Raw genomic sequence first — 27,471 nt, forward strand, 5'->3', positions numbered from 1 at the left:
TATCTCTTCCCACCTCTTCAAATATTGTTTAAAATTTCTGAAAACAACAATATCTAGTACATTAGCTAAGACTTAAATGAGATTTGAGGAAATGGTACATGTGTCACTTTTAATGGTTTGCGGTCCATAGAAATATAAATTTATATCAATTTTAATTTAAATCCTAATTAAATCCTAAATTTTGTTTTATTTATTCTCTAGAAAACCTAGCACATGGATGGTGCTTATTTAAATAGCCACAAATATAATTGTCCTCATGAATTCAAAATATAAAGTTACTTATTTTCTAAATTGAGAGGGAGATAAATATACACATCCATCTGACAAACCTAGCCAAACAGATGTTGATGCTTGTTCAAAGATTGATTTACCTACAGTCAGAAGTATTTTTAAAACAGTCTATGAAACCAGAGACAAATAGACTTGAAATTGAATTTTATTACTTACAAATTGCCTTGAGTCTGGTGGGATTTTCAAATTCTGGCCATAACTAGATTTGGTTCTATGTAAATTTGCTGTTAAAAGGCTTTGCTATGTATATAGGTTTATAGCCATTTATTCACCCACCCATTACACATCGTCTTGCCTGAGGGAGTGGATTCTCCTTATCAGGTTACCTGTGGTAGGGAGTAGTCCAGTGAAAAGATTTTTGCTAAGTGTTTGCTGTTTATTTGCTAGGATGATAGTGATGTTAGACCTGCAAGATGTATGTTTATGCAAGTTAAAATTAAATTTGATAATTCGGTTGTTTTATACAATGACCATTCAATTTGTTTAGACTCCACCACCTCCTACTCATCTTGCCATGTCAGAAGGGGTATAAAGATGAATAAGACAGGTCCCATCCCACATTGTGATTGGTGAACCCAATACCCAAAGAACTAATTATGATGTAGCATGCTGTCTAACACCACATAGCATATTGTAATGTGGTAGAACATTTCAAATACAGGTTCCATGTTGAGTGTTGAGTAAAGACTTTAAAACTATGTGTATTAGGGGCGGCTGGTTCGCTCAGTTGGTTAGAACGTGGTGCTCTTAACAAGTTTGTCGATTCGATCCCCACATGGGCCAGTGAGCTGCGCCCTCCACAACTAGATTGAAACAACTACTTGACTTGGAGCTGATGTGTCCTTGGAAAACACACTTAATAAATAAATAAAAGTTTAGAAAGAAAAGAAACTATGTATACTACATCATGCAGAAAAATTTAAAAGTTCAAAAAAAAATGAAATGAAATTACCCCAAATGCTTTAATTTCCACATTTCTTATTTCAAACAAAGTTTATTGTTTCTTTTTTTCTAGCTTTCTGAGCACCTTAATTTTGCCTAAAAGCTTTCTGTAAGATTCTTCAGAGAACTTCATGGAAGAGAGAGTGTTGAGCTGGGCCTTGAGGAAATGAGGATTTTCTGAGCAGGAAAGGAGGAGAACAGCACCCCGGGCGTGGGGACCTGCTTGTGCAGGGAGCTGTGGTCTGATGGGGAGCAGGAGGCACTGAGCTGCTTGTTGGGGTGTGAGCGGGGAAATGGTTGCAGATGCAACTAGAAAGGAGTCAGAGCCGGCTGTTAATTGTCTAATAAACATCCTCAGGCAGTGGAGAAACAGCAGAGGGAAGTTTCCGGTATAAACAGTATAAGGAACACCTGTATGTGTATCCTTTACCCAGATTCACTTAACACTAATGTTTGTCCCATTTGCTTTTGCGTTCTCTCTCCTCGGTATGCTTACACACACACACACACACACACACACACACACACACACACACACACATGCTGTGGTTTTTGTACCATCTGAGAATAGGTTGAATCATGGCCCTCTTTTCCTAAATGCCTCTGTGGTGGTTCTTTTGTTGTTTTTTTGCTTGTTCGTGTTTTCTAAAAATAGAGGTAGTCTCATAACCACAGAACCATTATCAACTTTAAATTCAACCCTCATGTAATACGTTTTATCTAACCTGGGATTTATATGCCAGTTTTGTTGACTGAAGCAATAACATCTTTTACAGCATTTCCCCTCTTCCAGTACAGGATCCAGTCTAAGATAAAGTATTGCATTTAGTTGCCTTTTACTCTTATAATCTAGACCATTTCTACCGTCTTCCTTTGACTTTTATGACTTTGATATTTTTGAAAAATATAGCCCCCTCTGTATTGTTACTAGAACAGTCTTCATTCTGATGTGGAGCGTTTTATACAGAGGGTGACATAATGGGATCTGGCTTTTAGAACAAGTCATGCTAGAGGCAGTGATGTAGGAGGCTGCCATGGGCCAGTGCACCTTCTAGGCAGGCAGGGGCACACGCTCTGGCCCTTGTCAGGACCCATGCAAATCAGGGCAGGCATAAGGTGAAGGGAAAAGTATGCAGAGTCTGAGTCCTGAGTAAGGTTGCTTCTAGAACAGTGTAAAATGCCAAGGCCCTGAGGGTTGGTGGCAAAGCCAGACCCAGATCTACAACAGTAGGCTTGAATTTCAGACGGCAGCCTAAAGCAGATCAGAAAATGGAAGACCCTTCTGAAAACCAGCATGCAATGCATAGTTGATCTTACAAAAATGGAAAATTAATGCCCAAGGACTAAGGATTAAAAGGGAAGAAAAAATTTAAAAGCTAGGCATGAACTGATATTCTAGCAAACTTGATGGGAGTTTTGTGGTCTTGATATGACCCATGAAAAACCACATGGATGCAGGAAATTAGGCCTCTAGTGCCAGTGAAGTAGGGAGTTAGAAAACTAAGACCAATGCATAAAGCCAGGATCACCAATAATAAATAAAATAATACGTTTTATTTATTATTATTTTTACATTCTCAAAATAATAATAAATTTTTTAAAAAGCTATCAGCACTTGGGATTATGCTGCTGGTGGGAAATCAGTGTTGAATGGAGTTATCTGAAAGGCAGTCGGAGACATGGGAGTGAATGTTCTCTTCGAAGGAGATTGCAGAGGGACAGGAGAAGAGGAGTAATAATAAAGTCACAGGGAATATTCACCATTAGGGATTCAAACTTGAAGGGAGATGGCTCTCAAACGAGCCCAGGAAGGATCGATCAGAGGTGAGGGATAGTTGGAAGTGACCAGACCTGTGGTATGTTGTCCTTATGATGGGTTCTGTGTTGTTGTTATTTTATTTTGCATAAAACAGTGTACTTCTGCATTTTTATGTAAACGTCACTGTATAATCTGCCAGTACTTTATTTTGCATTGGTTTTTCCTCGTGCATGGTCCTTTTGCTTGTTTATTTATTGCATATTAATGTTCAATAATATAACAAGCCATCATGAGTTAGTGTTTCATTTTTGAAACATTGACAATAATCGGTCTATGTACTACTCTTCTATGCTATCTCTCTGCCTCACCACACCTAATATAACCACTATTTTTTATGTTTTTGTATAATTTTTGTCACTATAAGTACACATATGCCTACTAAATGAATTTTTTTTCACTTTTTTACTTTAAAATGACTTTTATGCTATAAGTAATCTTTGGAACTTGCTTTTCCACTCAGAATTATGTTGTTACAATTCATCCATATTGTTATATGTAGGTGTAGTCCATTTTTACAGCTTTATAATATTCCATATGCGACTACGCCATACTTTATTTTCCTGTCAGTGGTCATTTAGGCTATTTCTAAATAGTTTAGTCTATTTTGAATAGTACTACTATGAACATTTTTGTACATGTCCCCTGGTATACATAGCAAAGACTTCTATTAGGTATATATCTACTTATAGTAATCTCCCCCATCCATGGTTTCGCTTTCTGCAGATTCAGTTACCCACAGTCAACTGCAGTCCAAAAACATTAAATGGAAAATTCCAGAAATAAATACATCACAAGTTTTAAATTGTGCGCCATTCTGAGTAGTGTTATAAAATCTCACACTTTCCCACTCCATCCCACCTGGACATGAATCATCCCTTTGTCCAGCATCTCCAAGCCATACGTGATACCCGTCCATTGGTCCCTTACGAGCAGTCTGGGTTATCAGATCAACTGTCGAGGTACCACAGTGCTTGTGTTCAAGTCACCCTTATTTTAGAAAAATTATGGGATACGACTTTTGGGTCGAACGCAGCACTAAAGTCACCTGTATGATCACTGGATCACAACCTCTGCAGCAACACTTTGACGAGTTAAAAAGGAGAGAGCAATAGAGACAGTGGAAATGTAATGGCTGTGTGCGATGTCAGATAGATTGGGGGGAGGGGGGCTATCACTTTGTGAGAGTAAGAATGTCTAACTAGTACATTGTTTTGTACGCCTGAAACTAATAATAAAAAAACAAAACAAAAAAAAGAGACAGCTACTTCGGATTAGAATGTTCTTCCAAAACATGTCGGGGTGGTGGTGGGGGCGGAATGCCAGCCATTGAAATCATTGGCTCCTGAGGTCCCGCCATCGAAATCGACATTCATGGCTTGACGATCCAGGGTCGGCCGAAGCGGATGACGCTCCTCTGACATGTCGTCAGAAGGTCAGTGGTGGCCTAACAGTGCATCGCGGTGCCTACGATATTTACCTCCCTTCATCTCACTACGTAGGCATTTTATCATCTCACGTCATCACAAGAAAACGGATGAGTACAGCACAATATTATGAAAGAAAGACCACATTCACATTGAGTTTTAGTACAGTATCTTGTTATAATTGTTCTATTATGAGTTATTGTTGTTAATCTCTTACTGTGCCTAATTTATAAGTTAAAATTCATCAAAGTCATGTCTGTATGTACAGGAAAAAACATGTATGTAGGGTTCGGTACTATTTGCAGTTTCATGCATCCACTGCGGGTTTTGGAATGTATTCTCCACCGATAATGGGAGACTACTGTATATTGACATAAAATTCTTTCTGTGTCACACATTAGCACATTTAGGTGAATTTTCTGATTGTGGAAATTCGAGCCTGAAATAATCACCATCTTTTCCTAAGATGAATAGATTCAAATACCACCTAGGAGCCTGTGTGGTATGTACTCAAGATGAGGGATATTTACCAAATGTTTTCTTGGGGGGAAAAATTGTAAGCAATAATTGGTGACTGATTTTTTCCACTGACCCAATTTAATGTCAATGTTATTTTAAGGATACAAAAGGAAAACTGAGGCCACAGGCAAGGAAGAGTGGTAACCAGGTTCATTGAAGCTCAGGACTGCTCTGCAGATAGTCCAGAATAATTCACCTTCATCTCCTTTGAGGGTCCACTTACCATACCTGGCAGCCCTCCTTGTGTGACAGTGAACAATAGAACAAAAGAACCAAGGGAAAGGGCTCTGTCAGATTTGTTCTTTCAGCATCAGTTGATTGCCTGCCAAGAAAAGTTTCTCACTCTCAAGAGGTTCTGAGCTTAGTCTCGTGTCTTTGTGAACATGTAAGAATGAACCCTTCTCTGCGTGTGTGCATGTGCACACGTGGGCATGGATAAGTGAAGGGAGAGGGAGAGTGGACGGACACGGAGGCTGTACTGCTACTCTTTATAGTATTGTCTTCTATTGTTTTGAAGTGTTACCAACATCTTCTCACTTAAATAACAATTGGTGCTCTACCCAAAATAATAATAACCTTGTTGTGGAACCTTCCCACTCATGTTTACTTGCAGTAGCTGTACCTAGAAACTATGCACTTTTTAGTCAAACTCCCTAATTTCCTGCTTTGACCAAGCGTCTGAGCTTTTGTGCGCAGTGACAAACCTATGTACCCCCTTTCACACCCACCTCACAGGGTACACAATAGAAGGGAAAGAACGGTTATCAGATTACATGTCATGCACAAAATGAGGACCGTACGAAGGGCCAGTGAATCAGCCGTGCACAGGGGCCTTACTGCCTTACACTGGCGTCTTTTTCTTTCTTTTCTTTGCTTTTTTTTTTTGATTATGCTACATAGGGTTAATTTTGACTAAGTAAACAATATATATTGATATTTATAGTACTACGAATACATTTCCTTTCTTGTACAACACTTTGTCTTTCCTTGCGTTAATTGCCTAATTTTAATATTTTCTTTTTTTCTATATATCTGTCAATTAATTTGTCACTAAAGCCTCCAACAGAACTCTACTATCATTCCCCCATTGTGTTTTCTTGAGCCATTTTCCCTGGAGGCTTTGTCTCCCTGCTCTTTTCAGGGACAGTTGTTCCTTCTCGTCATTCCAAGAGTTTCATTACCTTTCCTTGTGTTGCATTGCCTCTCTTTGGCATCCTAGGCTCTCTTTTGCTTTTCTCCCCTTGTATCGCTGAGATACACCTTCCGCTAGCTGAGATACACCTTCCACTAGCTTCCTGAGGTGCATAAAAGGTAAAGATTTTTTAAAAATTGCATGTCTAAAACTTTTTGTTCTGCACACATACTTGCTTGATAGTGTGGGGATGAAATTCATTTTCCCTCTGAATGTTGAAGGCATTGCTCTATTTTCTTCTGATTTCCAGTGTTGAAATCAAGAAGTCAAAAGCTACTAGAATAAAGTTTTAGCTTTCTCCTTTAGTGATCTAAAATTTCATAATGCTATGTTCTCATGTGATCTTCCTTCAACCATTTTGCTGGATACTCAGTGAGATGTTTAAATCTAAAAACTTGTATCCTTCAATTCTGGAAAAATTGTCTTGTATTCCTTCTCCCTCCATTTTCTCTGTTGTTGCTTCCTTCAGTGCCTATTAGATTGGTTTGGGCCTCCTGGATTGATCTTTAATTTTGTTTTCTTCTCTCTCCTTGTAGTCACACAACAGCCTAGCCAACTGTCCCCCGTGTCTTTCCTTAAGAAAAGAAGAGTCTGTGAGACTGTGCCTTTCTGGGACTCTGTTCCATCCTTGTGTTTACACCTTATGTCTCTCTGTCTGGTCCCCAAAAGATGGTTTGCAGCCAAAGACGGGTAAGATATCTCACGGGAGATACAACCTAAGCCAGGCGGAACCGAGTGGGGACCCCCAATGAGCTGCCTTAGAAAAATATGGGAAGGGGCCTTGCCTCCCCTTCCCCCTGCCTGGGAAAAGCCATTGCTAGCTCTGGCTTTTCTCTTGCACCTGTTTGTGAGAGAAATCATGAAGACAATAAAGATCAGTTCTTTCCACTTATCTCAGCGGAGCTGTTACAGTATGACAGCCTTGACCCTGAGAAGGTACATACCTTAGGTAAGACATCATGGGACCTTGTTCTTCGGCTGTTTATAGACAAAGGGTGATTGGAATAAACATTTTTCTGCTATGATGTATGAGTCTCACAGACCGTGTAAGAAACAATGTTACTTTCTTGTATTTGTATACCTATCAATAAAAACCTTCAGGCGGCCTTATTCTGGGCTCCAGTCCTCTGAGACTGAGAGACCCCTGGCCTTCTGAGAGATTTAACTGCATTAAGTCTCTGTTTGTTTCTTTCTTAAAAACTTAACCCAAACCGCCGCTTCTCGCACCCTCACTGCCCTTGTTGCGCTGGACGCGACATCTCCTAATGTCTATCTCTTAGCCTTTGCCCTCCACTTTCAATCTGAAGTTTGATGCTATCCTTAACTTTCAATTCCAACCCTCTACATTTTTATTTGCTATCGTATTTTTAATGTCTAACGAGCGCCTTTTGTTGTTTCTGAATATTCCTTCTGTGTGTAATGCCTCGATTATTTTGTTATGGATAGCATATCTTCTCTAAAGCATTCTGCCTCTGCATTGTCTCTGCTTCCTCTGGGAGGTTTCTCCTTGATTATTTTGTTTTCTGTCTTAAATGTTGGAGGATTTCTTCAAATATCTGGATCTCTGATGGATGTCCATATATATTTAAGAGTGAGGCATTAGAAGAGTGCCTGGAAGCGTGGGGCATGGGCAGGGCTTGTCCGATGGCGAGGGGCTGCTTCCCTGAGGGTGAGCAGGGGATGCTGCTATTATTTCAGAGGGTCACCATATGTCAGTGTGTGGGGGTCTTTTCTCTTGAGTCGTTCCGGAGCTCAGAAGTCTAACATGCGTCACCAGGGCTGTGTTCCTTCTGGAGGATCTAGGAGAGAATCCATTTCCTTGTGTTCTTCAGCTTCCAGAAGCTGCCTCTATTTTTTGGCCTGTGGCCCCAGATCACTCCAACCTCTGTTTCCATCTTATCCTTCTCTGCAGGGTCTTTCCTGGCAGAACCTCGGAGAAGAATCTTGCAATCTCTAACTTCTAGTCATTTGCTGTACTCCCATTCTTCTTTTCTTCTTGGAAAATAGGTTTTTTAAAAAAAGTTAAATAGCATACAAATGCCACGTGTTTCAGTGGAACACAGTGCCGGTACGTTACCAATTATTGCAAGCCCACACATAAAACATACATAAAGTATTGTTTCTCGATTGTGTGTGTGTTCTACAAGGAGATATAATTAATCAAGCTAGACAGAGCAGAGGTTTCTTCCTTGATTGGACAGTACTTTAGGATATAACAAGGACCTATAGTTCTTTTTCTTCAAATGGGGATGCATTTCCCACTTTGTTTACCCCTTCTCCCCCCCCCAAAAAAAAGGGCTGGATCTAAGCTGCGTCCAATTAACACCTATGCTTACATGCACATTCCTGTAGAGTCGATATCACTTGGAAAGTCTTCTTTATGTAACCCCTATTCAGCATGTATCTAAACATAATATTAATATTTAAGGTTTTTAGATTCAGCCCTATAAAATAATATTATCACTGCATGTTTACCCACCTCCAGTTTCCTGTAACAAAATATTAAAATTTGATTGTAAATATGTACAGAGTAACAAATGTGAATGCCTCTTGGAGAAAGAGCATAACTGGCGCGTTCCGATTCTCGTTGAGAATTAGTGCAGCAATTTTTCTACGGATAAAAGAACCTCTTATCTTATGAAGAGCTGCATTAATTACAGCCTGAAATTCTGTTTCACGCATCCTCTTTCAGAGCCAAGGAGAGAGCAGAGAAAAATGTGGGCTGTTGGAAGTCTGTACTCCCATTTTCTTTTTCTTCTTGGAAAATAGATTTTTCTGAAAGGTACATCGTACACAAATGCCATGAGTTTAGGTGGGACGCAGTGCCAAAGCAATACTAATTATTCCAACAACAGCAGTAGCTATAACTTTAAAAGCAAAAAACAAATTCCAATGTTACGAATAACTTTGTTGATCATAATAAATGAGATGAAATTTAATGTCAATAACAGTGTTGAGTGTAGGAGGTAATTCTATTTCGTTTTCTTTTCAGACGAAACAGAAAAGGAACATGGTGATAGAAGCAAATGAAAAAAGCCCAGGTAATAAAGAGTATAAAGATATCTGCAGTCTACGTCAAGGCCAAAAACTTTGGTTTTGGCAGTTTTCACTTTCTAGAAGCTATAAAGACCTATACTTCTTATTTCCTCCCATTACTTTTATTAGATGATGGTGGCCAACCAATAAATGGACATAGAGGAGGAAAGTGAGAATATAATCTGTTGAGCAGGCAGTCACTATGACAGCAATACTATTGTCCATGCAAATTTTACCAATACCCGATTCCTGTTTTCTTTGCACTTCCTCATGAACTCTGCTCCCTTTCCTATTTAGCACCAACCCTTTCCCGTGCTTTGTCCAATGACTGGTTTCTGTCAAACTTTGTTTGCATGCAAGCCTGCCTTAGAGTGTTGCTGCCTACCTTCTCATGGCTGGGAGAAATTCTTTCCCACTCTTTTATGCGCCTATAAAGGAAGCCAGGATATTCTTACACACTGTTACTACAGACCACGTTCTCCACACCACATCCAGGAAGAGAATCAGGTCCAATGAAACACTGAGAGGATATTAAAGAATTAAAAGTAGCAGCAGACAAGCTAATTCTAATTAGCTAATTCTACCAGTGAAAACCCAAGTAACAGCCCTACTACTCTTCTGTAAGAATCCTGAGGTAAATAAATGTGTTGAATCTGTTAAAATAACTGAAACTAATCTAGATGGAATTCAGATTCATCAGAGTAAAGCCAGTTGCCCTTTGATGCTTGGAATGGGTTCGCATTTGTAAAAGGTGTGGCCTAGTGCAGGAGAAAGAGGACAACAAACCTAGGTTTGAATTTCGGATCTGCCATTGATTGACTGGTACCCTTCAGATTCTCAGTGCTTCCCCACAATGGGGAAAATGATACTTAACCTGCAGAGCTATTGGTAAGGGTAGAGATATTGGAGAAAGTGTCTAGGACAGTGCCTGGAACATATGTGCTCCAAAGTAAGTCGCTTTTGTTGTTATTTTTATTCATTATCCTAGCACACTACCTTTCCATCCACTGCCGCTACTATAATAAATATAAAGACCCTATTGAATTTGAAATAATAAACGAAGTAATGACATTCAGAGGCCACTTTTGACCCAAGGTAAAACGCATTTCTATTTCTCCTCTGGTCATTGCTGTCAAGGGCAAGGAATACTATCATGGAGAACAGGAGAACACCCTAATTTAGGTGCAGGGGTAGGTAGCACAGCACCACCTGGCCACAGGCTGGCCCCGCCACATTCACCAGCCAGTCCGCGCTAATTGGAGGAACAATAAGGCGGGATGAGGAAGGTGGGAAAACGCACGTCTCAAATGATCTCATCCACTACACCAAACAGAAACCAAGTCACCTGAAAAATTGCAGGATTTGGGGAAATGAGCAATCTTACACAGAAGCTGAGAACTGAGGCAAAGAGCTGGATTCCTCTCAAAAATAATTTTTAAAGACTTTGTCCAGAATTAGACCAGTCATTGCTTCCGTTCTCAGCTTTTCTCAAGCAATAGAAACAGAGCCAAACTTAGTGCCTTCAGGTTTTTTTTTGGTGGCTCTTCATCTCCTCCCTGGTTTTGCAATTCTTTCTCTGTGCGATTGCCTCACCCGCCCCTGCCTCACGCCAACACTCCGCCTCCTATTTTCTTTTCTGCCCCTCCTCGCGTGTGGCCACTTGGCCGGCTTGCCAGCGGTGGATTGGCCCGGGGCGGGCGACCACGTGACTGAATCCCAGCGCGAGTGAGGCACCCACGTCTGAGATTTCCATGACGCACCTGCTGCCGTCACTTGGCTCCCAAGTAAATAAATGGTCAAATCTTTTCCAAAAGTGATTTCCACAAAGAACAGCTTAAACCACCAAAGATGTTGACAAATGGACTCTTATCTAGGGGAGTGAGTAAAGCTACCCATTTAAACAACAAGGATAGATAAGGCCACCTCTTTGTCCCCTTGCCTTTTTGCATTGATATTCCTGTGGAGCCGAAGGGAAAGAAGAAAAGGAAACAAAGGCAGATCTTTAGCGCGGGCTGTCCCAGGGTTGATTAGGATGCTGATCTGTGTGGCAGGTTTCTAGGTTCTCACCCAACTTCTTGGCTGCTATTCAAAGGATTTAACAGTGCGCTTTGTAAATAGTGGTGTACAAAGCCGGTCTAAAAATAGTACATTTCCAGGGTCTGAATTGGGTGACGGAATGAGTGGCAATGGCTGTATTGTGGGAGACAGATTACAAGCAAGTTGCTTGATGGTACTTGAGCTGCAGGGTTATTCACATGCTTCATCTGGTTTGGTTAAGTAATGCAAACACATTTACCAACGTACACGACCATTTTGTTTATTTGTGCTCTGGAGTGCTTGTGTGTGTTTGTGACAGATAATGTACATGTTCTATTTTCTGACAATCAAACAAAGCTCTCCCGGATGCGGTAAATAGCTGAGTTAAACAGTGGAGCCGACACTCCTGAGAATCACTGATGTGCCGCTGTGTGGTGGTTAATGGCAGGTTTCCTGCTGCGCCTGCTGCCCTAAAGGATTTTTGCTGAAGAGGAGAATCAACTGTAGGCACTGACAACTAGTGGGACTGCTAGGTCTGGCTGGAATCTCTCTGGAAACCATGTGTGTGAAAGCTTGAGCCTCACCAGACATTTTTCACTACGAGAGCAACTGTGCTTGTTCTCCTCCCGCCTCCTGTGGCTGGGCTGTGTGGGACAGCCAAGGTGACATGCTCGTCCCTACGTGGACTGCCGAAGCCGGGGCCACACAAGACTCAGGCTCAGCGAAAGGCCCAAAAGAACTTTGCTAGGGCTTGATTCTCTGAAATGAAGATGCCAATAAAGTGTTTTACAGTCTGAAAGCAAAAGCCACCCCTCCTAGTGTTTTCAACTTTGAGTGGTGGTTGTTCCTACATATTTTTAGGAGAGAAGTGTTCTCATACTAAAATCCAATATAATTTTTTCCAACACAAGTAATTGTCTTTTAGGCCATGTGGAAACTCTTGGGTGAAGCCCTCAGTCATTCTGGCAGGTTGGTTTCCACTTAGAAGATGGAAACTGAGAGCAGGGATAGTTCTCGAAGGAGTCGGACTCAGTGAAAAGCATTAGAGAGGATAAAAAGCCCGGGCTGTCACTTTGGCAAACCTTTCCCTCACCCAAATTTCATGCCTCTAGCTTGATACAGTCTTGGGCCTGCCAGTCTCTGAGAGTGTACCTTTAGCATTCGTCTCTCCCTTCCTTATGCTGTATGACTTTGGGAAAGTTACATAAACTGTTTTACCCTCCTTCCCCCATGTCCTCGTCTGTAAAACAGAATAATACCCACCATATTAAGTACATTGTTGTGAGGATTCAATGAGGTAATGTAAGTACAACACGGAGCCCGTAACCCACGGTGATAAATGGGAGGCCATCAGACAGCATTCCTGGGTAAAGCCTCTCACCTGCCTAACAATATCCTAGTCTCCCTCAAAACAGGCGGAATCTCATAGGCTGACCACTACCCCCATCTAATTGCTTTGAGAATTACCATCATCATTATCATCCTGGTTGTTGAAGAATGAATAATCCAGAAAGCATTAAATCGGAATTTTCTGTCATTTCCCTTTTCATCACCATCTACATGATAATGAAAGTTAATTTCTCCTTGGAGATGGTTTGAAAGATAACCTAAACCATTATTTTGGCCATTCTGAAATTTCCTCAATCTGGCTTTTATTTCTTATGCCAAGGAATTGTAAGTTTTTTCAATAAGGCAATATTTGCTTACCTCTCTAAAGAGTCAGGAAAACAAGGTAAATTTCATCTCCTGTTTGAGGCTGAATTTTTCAAACGAATGAGAGAATGTAACTGAATATAGACTTTTTCGGAGGCACAGCCTCAGGCATGAGCGAATTGAGCTCTGAAGAACCTGACGTAGTTGTGGAGAAATGAAGAGCCAAATTACTTTCAAACAATCAAGCAAAAATTTACCCCACCATGTTTGTAAAGTTAAGAAGGACGTATGAGATAGCTCTATAAATGGCAAAATCAAACTGTGCAAAACAAACTGTGGAGGATACCTCTCCTAGTAACTATTTTGAAGAATTGCTCTCAGTGTCTGTGCCATGGTGTTTTAAACTTATTCTACAAAGCAGGGTCACTGTTATTACAGCTTTTAGTGATCACCATCCAAAGTTAACTAAGTTTCTATAAACAGAATCATCTCAGCCAAATATATGAAAATATTGCAATTGACCCATTTGCAAAACTGTCACATCACTATACTTAAAAATAATACTGGAAAGACAAAAGATTTTGACAATTTTCCAAGCTTTGTTTTCACTGGCCAAACTGGATGAATTCCTTCGCTTTCACTTCAGAGGGTATAATCTCAGCTCTCAGGGGCTTCTATTCTCCAAGGGATAAAATGTACAAATACAGCAACTAAAAGAATGACACTTTTCTCTTTCGATTCATTTGAAATTTGCTTTTCGTGTGTGTTTTATTGTAAGCCTATCTATTCATGTGCTGACCATGTTCTAGGCATTGAGAAGGATTAAAAGCTATCTCTGTACTCATGGATCTTGTGGAGAAAGAAATGACTTTCATCTAAAACCCACTCCAGACAGTGTCTATAAATGCCCTATTACACTTAATCAGCCGCTAAAATAATGGAACTCAGCACGGCCGTGAACAGTCAACATCAGGGTAGGCTGGGGTGGCACAGAAATGGATTCAGTAAGCAGGTGAGGGTGGGTGTTAGGGGCTGAATTGTCTTCCCCAACATCCATATGTTGAATTCTAACCCCCAGGATCTCAGAATGTAACTGTATTTGGAGGTAGGGTTTTTAAAGAGGGAATTAAGTTAACATGAGGTCATGAGGGAGAGTCCTAATCCAATATGACTGGTGTCCTGCTAAGAAGAGGAGACGGAGACAGATGTACACAGAGGAGAGACCGTGTGAAGACACAGGGAGAAGCCGGTCATCTGTAAGCACAGGAGAGAGGCCTCAGAAAAAAACCAACTCTCAAAACACCTTGATCTCAGACTTCTGGCCTCCAAAATTGTGGGAAAATAAATATCTGTTCTTCAAGCCACCCAGTCTGTGGTACTTCATTATGGCTGCCCACGTGAACTAATAACGTGACCTTGAAGGATGAGGGAGATTTGTTTAGGTAGAGAAAAGGGAACAGGTGGGTGCTACACTTCTGTGGGGACAGAGTTCCGGAGAGCAGTTTCCAGGCTCTCGGCCTCACATGGAAAGGTGCTGGCTTGGGTAGTAGATGGCCATCGGCTGTAACTAGTTGGCCATCAGCTGTAACCATTTAGCCATTGACCACTGATATAACTGCCGTGGCTGAGCTAGCAAGAACAGATTGCAGTTAGCAAGGGGTTGGTTGGTTGGTTGGCAGAGAAGCGGGTGGCGGATTGCAGCTAGCAAGTGGGGTTAGCAAGTGCCGATGGCAGATTGCGGATCGTGTGGATCCTACTTCCCGTGTCTCGCCCAGCCGCCAGCGAGACTGGTCAGGAAGACCCCTGGTTGGGGTACTGGCAGATGTTTGCTTTTGTGTCTCAACCAGCCGCCATCGAGAATAAAATGGTATAAACCCCCTATCTATGGCTCCATTGTTGTTCCTTTTTGGCCTCACCATATCCTGTGTTCTTGTGCGGGGAGCGGGACCAGAGTGCCCGCATGACAACTTCTCTGTCCTGTTTTTAAATACCTAATTCTTATTTGCATTTTATTTTCCTTGTTTATGTCGTTGGTCCTACTATTAGGTGTAGAAGTTAGCAGATGGTGGGGAGAAGGGAGATGGGAAAGGAATTGAGGAAGGGAAAAGTGGAAGCAGAGGAAAGAAGGAGACTGTTTGACTCCGCACTAGTGTTTTACTAGAGATCATCAGATATGGAAAAGCAACAGAAAGCGGCAACCATAAAATCAGTGAGCAGTTTTAGAACTAAGGGATAGCATTAAGAGTAAGGAACTGTAGAGTGTTTAACAAGATTATCGAAAATCTGAAATTTATCTGCACTCAATAAGGAAGTCTTTATTGCTCACTTGTGGCCTCTTGATAAGTTCAACCTTTATCTTCCGAAGATAAATTCCAATATTATCATTATAGTTATGACTTATGTGATATTTACAACACCCCAGGGTTGCCTTCCCGCCACATTATTTTTGTACTGTTGAAATACATTTTTTTTACAATGGATATAAATGACGTAAATGTAATATGGAAGCATTTATATCAATAGCAAAGACATGGCTGAGCTCTTTAGTCAAATAGGACTTGTCACTCAAGTGATTCTTATTACCCATTAAATATTTCCCAGTGATTCAGGGCCTTTCAATTCGTTGAGAAACATAGGTAAGGACAAATGCCAATAGATGAAGATAAAATGCTGCCTCAAATCTAAGTTGCTAAAATCTGGGAAAACCCTGAAACTCATCTAATACATTTTACCACTCAGACGTAATTCCTTTTCAGTGGTGATGTAAAGGACTTTGTGCTTAAGTGACCACATGTACATTGTTGTTTCTTGAAAAAAGAACTTATATTTGGCCCGAGCTCCTCTGGGTGCTTTTTAGTCTCAGTAGTGAATTTAGAGAAATATGTTTCTTTCATTACAATTTGCAAGTTGTGTTTGGGGTGGTCGGGAAATAAGAATTACTAAGAAAGGTTTTTATATTCTGATTAAACCAGTAGAAAAGTATTCGTTGTAGAGAACATTTCTGCCTTCAGAACTCTCTTTTTGGTTCTCTCTAGGGCAGATGGAGAACATTTCTTCTTCAGAATCTCTGTTTGGTTCTCTCTAGGGCAGAAGGGCCTGGGGGCCTCCCAGGAGCGGTTCCTTCCTTGGGCGACTTGTAGCCTCTGGGGGTCTTGCCAGGCGCTGCCTCAGCTGCTAGCTCTGCCTTGCAGGCTCATTGTTGTCGACCCTTTGGTCCAGATTCCTGCTCTGGATGCTTTGACCTTCGTTGCTTCCTGGGCTGCCCTCAGCTTCCTCTAATCGGGACAGTCATGTCAACTCTCACACCCATTCCTAGTTCCTGAAGTCCCAGCCTGGGCCCTCTACTTTCCAATGAACGTGGAAAATATCTTGAGTGCTTTTCTCTTTGTGTCTCGGTTAATAGCACAGTGCTCAGATCAGTAAACATTTATTGCATGAGAGGAAGGGAGGGAGGAATGAAGGGAGGAGGGAAAGGAGAGAGAAAGAGAGGGAGAGAGAGAAAATGAATGAATATTGGCTTTATGCACAATTGCTTGGAAATGTGGTCTGCTGCAGTAGCAAAAAGCCAGCTAAGCTTCTGTAGAAATTCTCTTGTAGTCTTCTCTTCAACCATTAGCTCCTTACACACCTGCTTCAGTAGAGTGCATTTCTCTCCATAGTAGGGTTGATTTTGTGCCATCATTTCACCAGGAACAAGGAATTTTCCAAGGGTGGACAGATACATTTGAAAGAACACAGCAAGAGGCCAAATTGAGGAAGGACAAGGAAGGTCGAAGAAGTCCACAGCCTGCCTTATTTATTATCCCAGTGGTGTTGTTACAGCAGATGCCACATTAGTCCTAATGATTTCCATCTCAGTTATGATAAGGCCCTAAGTGCTCCAGAATAATTTGAATAATTGTTCCCCAATTCTTGTCTTAGGTTCATCCTATCTAGAATGAGAAGAAGGAAAAAGAAAAACAGCACCCTTGTTATATGACAGACTGGGCGAGGTACCTGTAGAAAACACACTTTAGAATGTCTACCCTACCCGCAAAGATCCCTTTAGCTAAACCGCTCACCACAGGCTGAGCGCCTTCAGATCTGCTACACCACCTAAGTCAACGGCTGCCCCCACTGTCCCCAGTCCCCACCCACTCCTGCCAGTGAACTCCTGTCATAGGTGAGCAACCAGACTTTCCTGTGAGATTTTGGAGTTGGAGTACAGGATTCTGTTCCCTCTGTGTTGGTGTCCTGGAAAGGGCAGACATGAACTCAAAAGCTGTGGGCAGTCACATCCTGTCAGCTCTGCTGGCTTGGAAGGGAGAACGTCAGGGTTTACACAAGGAGGAAAAAAGTTATAGATATACAAAGAGAAGCTACTGTGGCTCCTCGTGCCTTTTTATTTCTAGGTTCCAGCCTCGTTAGAAGGCTTAGCTGAAGTCTTGACTTTAAGAATGATGGGATATCACTGTTACCTTATCATTCTCTCTCTGTCTCAGTCTCCTGTCACATTTTTTCTTAAACTAGCTCAGGTTGCTTTCTGTTACCTGGAATGAAAGGAATCCTAACTAGTAAAGTGATGCACATGCTTCACCTTATTTAACATGATTTTCACAACAGATCTGTGAGGTATTTTCAGTCTCTATTTTACAGATGAGGAAACTGGTATTAACTATGTTTCTTAGGCCATATGTCTTGCACATTTCAGGGATGGCATTTGAACTCAAGTTTCGTGGCTTCTAAAACCTGGGCTTTTCCCGCTGGGCCCTTACCCCTCTCGGGGTGCTCTGACAGTTGGGAGGACCTTCCCTAACGACCTCAGAGAGATGCTCATGTTTTGTAAACCTTGTCACAAAGATTCTAGGTACCACAGTCACTGCCTGGCTACTGATTCTGTGGCAGGACACCCGTGTCTGCCTGTCTTGCCTGCCCCTCCCCACTGGGAACACAGACCATGCCTTCTTCTAGGGCTGAAAGAGTGGCTCCTAGGTTCCCCAGGGAGCAGTGACCCTCCCCTAAAAGATTGTATATCCTTTGGATATGTTTTATGACCTCCGTGGGTCAGCAGGGTCCTAGGGCACCCAGGCCTGTCGCACTGCAAAAGGTCTCCCCTCAGGTAACGCTCAGGATACTCCTTCCGCTGGAGAATTTGACCAAGATGGGTCCGTCTGTTCTTTCCCAGGAACAGAGAGTCCTTTATCTTTCCATGGAAAGCAGGCTCCACTGAAAGCCATTTTATGATTCATTTGGTGATGAATTATTTGGAATCCATGATTTGCATCCTGCCAGCAAGGTGAAGGTGTTGCCAGTGTGGGGCCCGTGGCCTGTGTTTGGCCAGGGAAATGCTCTGGGGCTCCTGTCTTTCCCTGGGTGTTTGCTTAAGAACTTGTTATATGTTAAAGACACGGACAGATTTCCCCCACTCTCCCTAATGACTTGAGTGATCATTAAGTGACCTATGTCATGCTCAGAGTAGAAACAAGTTTTGATTCCCATTCTATGGATCCTGAGCCCAAATCCTGGGGCCGAGTTCTGATGTTGGAATTGCCTGCCTTCCGAGGCAGCCAGCACAGCTCCACAGACGGTAATTGATTGTTGGTTGTTTTTTTTTTTGGTGTGATGATTCAGATGGCCATTTGATGCTTGCTGGAACCATAGTAACCTGGCCAAGGTTTATAAGAAAGGGAATGGTAGTTATAATTTAGAGATCTCCCTCTGCTTCGATATCCATTTCATTTCCCTCTCCCACCTGACAAAACTCTGTGGCAAAGTGGTGGCCGGCCAGTTGAAGGATCTGGATTAGTTGTCCAAGTTCCATCAATGGTTTTCTAAAGTACTGCAGGGCAAAGTAAAGAAGACTAAGATTAACGTTAGGTTAATCTCACTTCAGTTCCAGGTACAGAGTAGTCTCCGAAGAAATGTTAAAAGAATGAATCACAATAATTGACTATAAAACATTGAATAAAAAATGAATCTATGATACATCATGATACTCAATGAGAGATACAGATGGAAATGAGAGAGAGAGGGAGAATTCTTTAGAGAAGAATAACAGCTAATAAAGGGATAATAGAATTAGAAAAATCACTGTTTTGCAATCCCAGTGTAATATTTGGTTCTTGCAGGAATCATCAATCAATGCTAAGCCATTGGGTAAAGGGTTGTTGAGAAAGAAGTTGTTTACAAGTCTTAAAATATCAACTACCAGGTCACGTATTAATTACCAAGGGGAAATGATACCTTATTATAGAGAAATATAGCAAATAATATCTTAATCAAGCTATTACTCAACACACCACCAATAATGGAACAAAATGACAGTATGTCCTGATATGGTACAGACTGAAGTGTACAACAATTATCACCTATTAACAATATCACCTATTATTTTGTCAAAAATATTTAAACTGAATCTAATTATGAGGAAACACACAAATTTACAATGTTAGACATTCTACAAAATAAATGCCCGGGACTTTTCTTAAAAAGTTAATTTCCTGAAAGACAAGCAAGTTACAGGGATGGTTCTAGATTAAAGAAGCCAAGGAGACATAACCAAATCTAATATGCGAACCTGGAATGGATCCTGGATTTTAAAGAAAAAATTATAAAGGACATTTTGGGGTCAATTAGGGAAATTTAAATGCGGAGTATACATTAGATGATATTAATATTAAACTTCTTATGTGTAGTAATGATTCTGAGTTTATGTGGAGAATGTTCTTGTCTTAGATACGTCTTGAAGTATTTATAAAGTGTCATGATGTCTGCAATTTATTTTCAAATGGTTCAGCAGTAAAATTATACATATAGTATATAAAGTGTAGGGGGGTAGTGGAGAGAAAGAGATTGGAGCAAAATGTTAACAACTGTTGAGTCTAACTGAAGAGTATACACACATTGTACTTTTCTTTCAATTTTTGTGGGTTTGAAAATTTTCAAAATAAATTGCAGGGGCAAAAAGAATGAAGAATAAATCAACTTTCACCTTACAAATGAAAACCCAGGTAGTTCTTTTCCTGACACAGATGACAAATTGCAAAGTTAGGCAGAATAAACAGGCAGTAGAATCATAGACTATCCTAAATTGAAGGTTTTTTAAAGTCTAATATTTAGACTGATTCTGAGAAATCATCTGCAATAAAAAGTTTTCTGGTGGAAAAATAATTAGAGAAACAATGCATACTCTGTCTCCTTTTTGCAGAATCACAAGGGATGCTATTTGCAAACTAAAGCTCTGAGTAAAGAAATTTTGTTTAATTTTGTTTAACGTCACAGTTCCTAAACTTATTTGACCATGGAACCCTCTTTTAAAAATCTTATCCACATTCATTTCCTCAAAAACAATGTTCCCCAGAATAGACCTAAAGAGACTAATCTAGCGCAACGTCCTTATTTTACAGGTAAAGAAACAGAAGCTCGGACTAGTTGATATTCTCAAGGTCACAGATGAAGAACTGAGCCAAGAACTCAAGTTTGGAAAAAGGTAAAGACAATACTTATTTTTATTCACAGAAAAGGAGAAAATGTTTCTTAAAGATCATGAGGATTGAAATATTTAATACCATTTCAACCAACGAAAACCCCATATTTTATCCCATTTATAGATGTTCTACATATAGGATCTGTTTTGCAAACATGACACCTTTGTTTATAACCATGGAGACATATGTTGTTTGCTCCTAATATTATTGTACCATACGTGAGCAAATGAAATGTGTTCTATATAGAATGCTAATTTAAGTTTCATCCACTTATACAAACTAAATATTACATGGAATTGTGATAGAATCACCCTGTCTTGAGTTATACTACTCTAACAATTGTAATAGGCAAAGGAGGAAAAAAATCACCAGATTTTATTGCTTTACAAGCCAACCATATTAAGAACATACATCGGCTTTAAAAACGGTACGATTTTTCCCCTAGTGTCCCAGCAGATTTGCTCTGGGTTCAAGCAGTTATCAAACCCTCTCTCTCTCTCTCTCTTTCTCTCTCTGATGGCTGCAGTTTGCATTCCGAGCGTGAGCACAGCCCTGGTGTGGGGCAGGCAGGCCCACTCAGCAGCTGTCAACTCCCCTTGTAAAGGCCCTGCTCTGTCTCACAACTGGCAGAGAGAACTGAAGGAGTTCCCTTCCCTTTATGGCTTTTATCTGTCTGGCTAATAGGGGATGATGCTTAAAGGAGGCAATTCTGGAGCAATAAATCTGACTGCAAATAAAGCAAGGGGAGAGGGAAGAAAATTACAATGTAAGAAGTTTCCTTTGTTTACTATGTTTAATTGGGATTCCACACATGAATGAAGAAGCCTAAGTTCTCTCCCAGGGTGATTGGGAAGGGGAAAAAGGTGAGTTTCCACTGTCTGTGTGCTTTTTAATGTGCAAATGAGTCAGAGCCTTTCCCAGCCCACAACAGTTTGTAGTTCCAGTCCAGGGCCAGGGTCGCAGTGGGTGCTCAGTAAATATTAATTGAAGAGGATGATGGCTTTGAGGAGTGGGCTTAATTACACCCTCTCAGGCATAGCCCGCTAGGATGCACAAATAGGTCACTCAGTCTCTTGCCCCGAGCACTAACCGGGTGACCCCACCAGTTAATGAGAAAGGTCTCAGTTCTCTCACGCGTCTCCTACCTCATCTGCAGTTCTCCCTTCCAACCCACTCTGCCTTCTGCACTCAGAGGCTGACGAGAACAAAATGTGAGAATAGGCACAACAGCTGCTGTGGCCTCACTTCCTGTGCAGTCTTCCTACATGGAACACTCCACAGTGCCCTCCTTGCGCTGCAGGGAAAGGAGGGGGCAAAGGAATAGGCTGGAGAATTAGGTAGAGGCTGCAGCGAGGAACATGGTGTGGTTCCCAGCAACTCACACCTCTTCCGGCAGAGGATTACACAACTTGCTGTCTCTTGTGGGGGGTATGCAATTTCTGCACCTTTGATGTCAGGTTTGGGCATGTGAGTACTTTGGCCAATGGGATGTGGGTAACCTTGACTACGCCTCATATGATCAAAAGCTTTAAGAGCCTGCTATAGACTGAATGTTTGTTTCCACTCAAAATTTGTCTGTTGAAGCCCTAACTCCCAATGTGATGGTAGTTCGGAGGTGGGGTCTGGGCGAGGTATTTAGGCCATGAGGGTGGGGCCCTCATGAATAGGATTAGTTCCTTGACATGAGAAGAGACATGAGAGTGATGATCTCTCTCTCAGCCAAGTGAGGATACAGTGAGAAGACAGCTGCTGTCTATAAAGCAGGAAGCAGACCCTCACCAGACACTGGATCTGTAGGTATCCTGATCTTGGACTTGCCAGCCTCCAAAACTGGGAAAAATAATGTGGTTTAAGCCATTCGGTCTGTGGTATTTTTGTTATAGCAGCCTAAACCGACTAAGACAGAGCCATTGTATGTTTCCGTCATTATTTTCTTTTTGCCATAAGAATTGCGTGTCCAAAAACGGACTTGTCTTTCAGCATGGATCTGTAATGAAGAAGACATGAGGCCAGTTTTAATGCACATGTCTTCTTCAATCTAGATCACAGAAAAAGCCTTTGTAGTTGTAACTGAGACATTGGGGGTTGTTTGTTATAGCAACAGAGCTGACTAATTCATGCTGTCCCAAGGGAGTAGGCAGGTGAAGTTTGTGACTTGAATATTGCACCAGTCCTGGTCTTTACACATCAGGCTGCCAATCTGTGATGAATAATAAAAGCTCCTACAGCCCTTGTACTTGCTGTGATACTGGCCCCAACAGCCTCCTTGAATTAAATATAGCATTGGATGTTGCATAATACGACATTGCAACTGCCAGCAGATCAAGTCAGGGGCTTTCCTATGAGGGGTGTCCTCCAAAGTTAGAGAAGCCTTTGCTTTCTCCAGAGACCCTCGTGAAAGGCACTGTATTTTTCACTTCTCTGAGCAGCGTGCCCCTCCAACTGGGGGCACCCACAGCCTTCCAGAGGAGCAGAGGGGCCTGTGGCAGCACAGCGTGACCACGCAGACGGCCTTGCTCATTTCCGCTTGGCCTTAGTATAGCTGGTCTTTCCCCAGAGCTTGTCTCATGTAAATTATAATTAAATACGGCCTTAAACTAGTGTCCTGAATAGGGAAAAACTACCTAAAAATAAAATAAAATTTGAGTTCACTTATAGCTTTGTGTTCTTACAGGGATCAATATTTGTTGGTTTAAGTTTAGTGCTATGTCTTTATGAAGATGGTTTTATGAAAATATCGAATCACACAGCCTCCTTTAGGTGCTCTGACTATAAAATTCTTATACCCTTGTGAAATTTAAGCAGATTATATCGTCCCAATAGATTTTGATAGCTATCATAAATAAGAAGTTCAAACCAATAGATGATATAACTGACCATAGGAATATAACTGTGAACTTCAAAAATATGCTAATCTTGTTCCTGGATAGAAATACTTGCCTTAAGTTCTTTCTGTGACATATGTGTATGTGTTTATGATCTATTTTTGTAATGGGGGAAAAAAACCAGCTCCAAAAATATCACCTTCCCCTTTGACATTTATCAGTGATGGCAATGTCAGAAAGCATTAGTATACTAATGAAGTACAGAGAGGCTGCCTAAAGCATATCTTTGGCTTTTATTTTAAAAGAATCTGATATATGTCCTGATCCCTGGCCTAATTTTAATGATGTTTTAGATCAAATTCATATGTACTGTGTGGTAACTATGTTGAGGTCTGGGATCTGGTCCTATTCATTTTTTTGTAGGCTCAGCACTTACATAAATAAGAGGGCCTTAAAAATGGTTTGGATGGACAGATGGATGGATGGTTGGATAATGGATGGATGGATGGATGAATGGATGGATGGATGAATGGATGGATGGATGATGGATGGATGGATGGATGATGGATGGATGGATGATGGATGGATGATAGATGGATAGATGGATGGGTGGATAGGTAGATGAAAGAATGAATCAAAGAATAGATAGATGGGTGTCGTCTCCTCCCCTAAAATAAAGTAAGAAAAAATGTAATTGTTTCTAGTTTGATATTAATTTAGTCTACTTCAGAAAGAGGCCATATTTTCTTTTAATATAAATAAGGTAAATTAAATTGTGATAACCATTATCATCATGGTAATAAACCAAAATGCTTACCTCGAGGCATTTTTTTAAGTGCTCCTCTCCTATTACTCTCCTGGAGGCTCAATGATGATGGATAATTTTCCTCATGCCCTCAAAGGTTCTCTTTGAGAGCTCTCCACAATAACCCAACAGCAAGATAGGGTTTCATCATCTAGGGAGGGCATCTGGGTTGGTGTCTCAATTACTCTAATGTAGTCACAGGGTGTGGACAATAGTTTCTGTCATATTCCTGTAATCCCTTTTATCGGGAGGATCAAGGAAATTCAGATTAGAATATGGTTTTACTGGTAAGATTTGAGGCGGTCTCTAATTGTCTTAATGAGAGGTTGGTTCCCATAGCCCCTAGACCTGCTAGGTTTTAATTAAAAATGTTTGTTTTATCCTTAAAAATAAGAACCTTCCAAAGAAAAGTATCACTTCCTCCTTTGAAAACCCTATCTTGACTGTATTCTTCTCCAGTCACTGCCAAGTTCTGTAGCTTTTAACCCTAACCACCAGCCCATTCCTCTTGAACTTGTCTTCTCCCTTAGCTTTCATGACTTCACGCCCTTCTGGTTCTCCACCCATTTCTCAAACCGTTCCTGCTCAGAGTCCACTGCTGGATCCATTGTTGGCTTTCATTAGGGTTTGTCCACAGTCCTCTTCAATTCTTATTCTATTGCCTCTTCTTCAGTATTCTCACCAACTCTCCTGGTTTTAATTCTCACCTCTACACTGGTAACACCCAACTCTGTGTATCTAATTTTGATTTCCCCTCAGCTCCAGACCTATAGATTTAAGTGACTACCCAATATCTATGTCAGGGTACACACTCCCCTCAAACTTCTGCTGTACATCCTGGGTCTTTGTTGCTTTGCCTGGAATTAGAAAGTCATTCTCCTAGAGCTTAACGAACGGTAAACCAAGACATTAAACTTTCCAGTGCTTATCTTAGGGAAGCCATCATGCTAGATTTTGGGGGATACAGAGATGAAAAAGGTGTTTCCTACCGTGACGGAACTTGCATTGTAAGGAGAGATTAATATAAGCAAACAAAAAATGGCAAACAAAGGCACAGTCACAGTGACAGTTAAGATATAAAACACTGAGTGTAAAGAGGGCGGAGAGCGTGTACTGAGTGAGGACTTCAAGAAGAGACAGCAGCAAGCTGAACCTTGAAAAATGAGCAGAAATTTCCTTAATAAAAATGGGATAGTGGAAAGGGTAGTATTCCAAAAACAGGGAATGTATTAGCAAAGGCACAGGGCATAATCCCACAGCTTATTTCATTCATTTATTCACCTAGTTGGGGCTCAGAAACTGTTCTCAGCTCAGAAGAAAGGCAATAACGTGATGTACTAATGGCTGTGTGTGTGTGTGTGTGTGTGTGTGTGTGTGTGTGTGTGTGTCCATCCGCGTGCTCGCTGCAGAAGTGAGGAATATAGTAGAAGAAAAAACTAGAAAAGTAAGTTGGGGCCAGCCCATGGACACAGATGTTTGTTTCATTTACTTGAATGAAATGTACCTTGTACTTCCTGTGAGAAGGGTAGGCTGCTAAATTTCAGGGCTGACATTCACTGTGCGGTTACAAAATAATACAAGTTGACAGTAAGTTGAAAAAGTACTATCACGTGACTTCCTGCCGTGCACCAGAGAAATTCATAGCAGTAAAACAAGTATTTAGTTGTAGATCTTTTTCCAAGCCTCATTGCTTCCCTGGTCAGCTCTGGACAAAAAAAAAAAAATGCAAGTTGGGTTAAGAAGAAAAAGAAAGAGGAAGAGGAGAGTGAAGAAGGAAACCTGGAGGGGAAAAAGAGGAAGAGGAGGAAGAGAAGGAAGAGGATGGAGAAGGAGAAGACAACCAACAACTTTATTGTTCACGTAGAATGTTGTCAGACTGACACTGTCTGAGCAGGAGCAGGGTGTGGATTGATCAGACTGGTTTTAATGAGCCTTGCATACATACCTGCAAGCCTCACCAGAGACATAAAACGTGGGCTCTCCAATCAGAGATGTTTCCACTCTGCTAGCCTTCAAGGGACAGGGCACGTGATCACCATTCTCCACGATAAGATTTACCTGACACTGGCTAGAAAATTTCTCATTATAGAGTCCATCCCTTCTTCATTCATTGGTTAAGGAAAGCAAGAGAATTTTCTAGAAAGAACAGCACCAACAGATTATAAAGAGACAAGGTGGAAATTTGAGGATGTTTTTAAACCCAGATTATGCATGTCGCTGAATCAGAGGTTATGTTTTATAAATTGAGATCGTATATATTGTCTGAAAGGATCAGGGTTCAAGGAAGAGAACACGCTAAGGCGGTAGATGGCAGTTGGCTGCTGTGATGTACAGGAAAGAAAGCCTCGGTGGTGGAGAGGGAGCTTGCACTGGGTTACTGTCATCCGAAGAGGAATCTAAAGAGGAAAACGAATCAGAGCTTGAGCTCCAATGGGCTGCTGCCCCAAAGGATGGGACCGACGTTTGTATGAAATGGCTGCTGGTGAGCAAAGAAGTCATTTGCCCTTTTTGTGCTAAGGGGTTGTGTAACACACCTTACACGCAGTAGTAGGATGACTTTGCCTGAAGAAACTGTTAATGTGCTTGAATTGAAAACGAGACTGCCCTGGGAGACTGTATAAATCAAGAATGCACCTCAGAGGGTTCCTGGGGTTTTTATAAGTGAGGCTCTAGAATCCAGAAAGAAACAGTGACAACGTGGTGTGTTTAAAGGAGATGAAATCCAAGGGTATTTGCCAGACTCAAGAGGAACTCCTCTGTGTTCTATCCAAACTGAACATTCCATTTTTACAAGGGCTCCTTTGTTGTCATGTTTATACACAGACTAATAAATGCTTGACCTTTTTTAGTGATGAAGGAACAGTCTGTGCCGCAGGAGCATATTATTTCAAGAAGCACAAATGAAGAGTAAGTCCAAACCCCTCTGGAACAGATGGACTAAATATTTTGACATTGGAACCACATGGGGAAAGGCAGGAGCTAGGAAGCAGAAAAGCAGGCCTGATAAGGAAACCTGGACACAGCATCAGTCTGCTCAGATGTTTCCAGGGCCTCCAGGTAAGGAAGGAACCTGATACCAACCTCACGTGAGGAGGGGATCAGAGTGAGCTGAACATTTATCTTGATGTGTAGTAAACGTGGACAATAAATGAGGAAAGTATTTGCAGTCTGGCAAAAGTGTTGATTTCTCAAGTTTTGGATTCTGTATAAAAAGGACTACCATGTTTCCCCAAAAATAAGACCTAGCCGGACCATCAGCTCAAATACATCTTTTGGAGCAAAAATGAATATAAGACTGGGTATAATATAATATAATATAATATAATACCAGGTCTTATATTCATTTTTGCTCCAAAAGACGCATTAGAGCTGATGACCCGGCTAGGTCTTATTTTTGGGGAAACACAGCAGTATTCCTCAAGCCTTCACTTTCTACCTAGAGGTAAGTGGTTTATATGCATT

General features: G+C 41.2%; 1 protein-coding gene across 1 annotated transcript in view; it reads left to right on the forward strand.

Annotated features, from left to right (window-relative positions):
• Window positions 1–27,471, forward strand: part of JADE1 (jade family PHD finger 1) — a 237,739-nt gene that overhangs the window by 68,981 nt on the left and 141,287 nt on the right. Inside the window, exons 2-3 of the mRNA XM_033134981.1 lie at window positions 9,180–9,228; window positions 20,299–20,381. The gene's annotated coding sequence lies outside the window, so the exon portion shown is untranslated. The remainder of the gene's footprint in view (window positions 1–9,179; window positions 9,229–20,298; window positions 20,382–27,471) is intronic.

The sequence above is a fragment of the Rhinolophus ferrumequinum genome, chromosome 18 (genome assembly GCF_004115265.2).
Source record: "Rhinolophus ferrumequinum isolate MPI-CBG mRhiFer1 chromosome 18, mRhiFer1_v1.p, whole genome shotgun sequence".
Classification (NCBI taxonomy): domain Eukaryota; kingdom Metazoa; phylum Chordata; class Mammalia; order Chiroptera; family Rhinolophidae; genus Rhinolophus; species Rhinolophus ferrumequinum.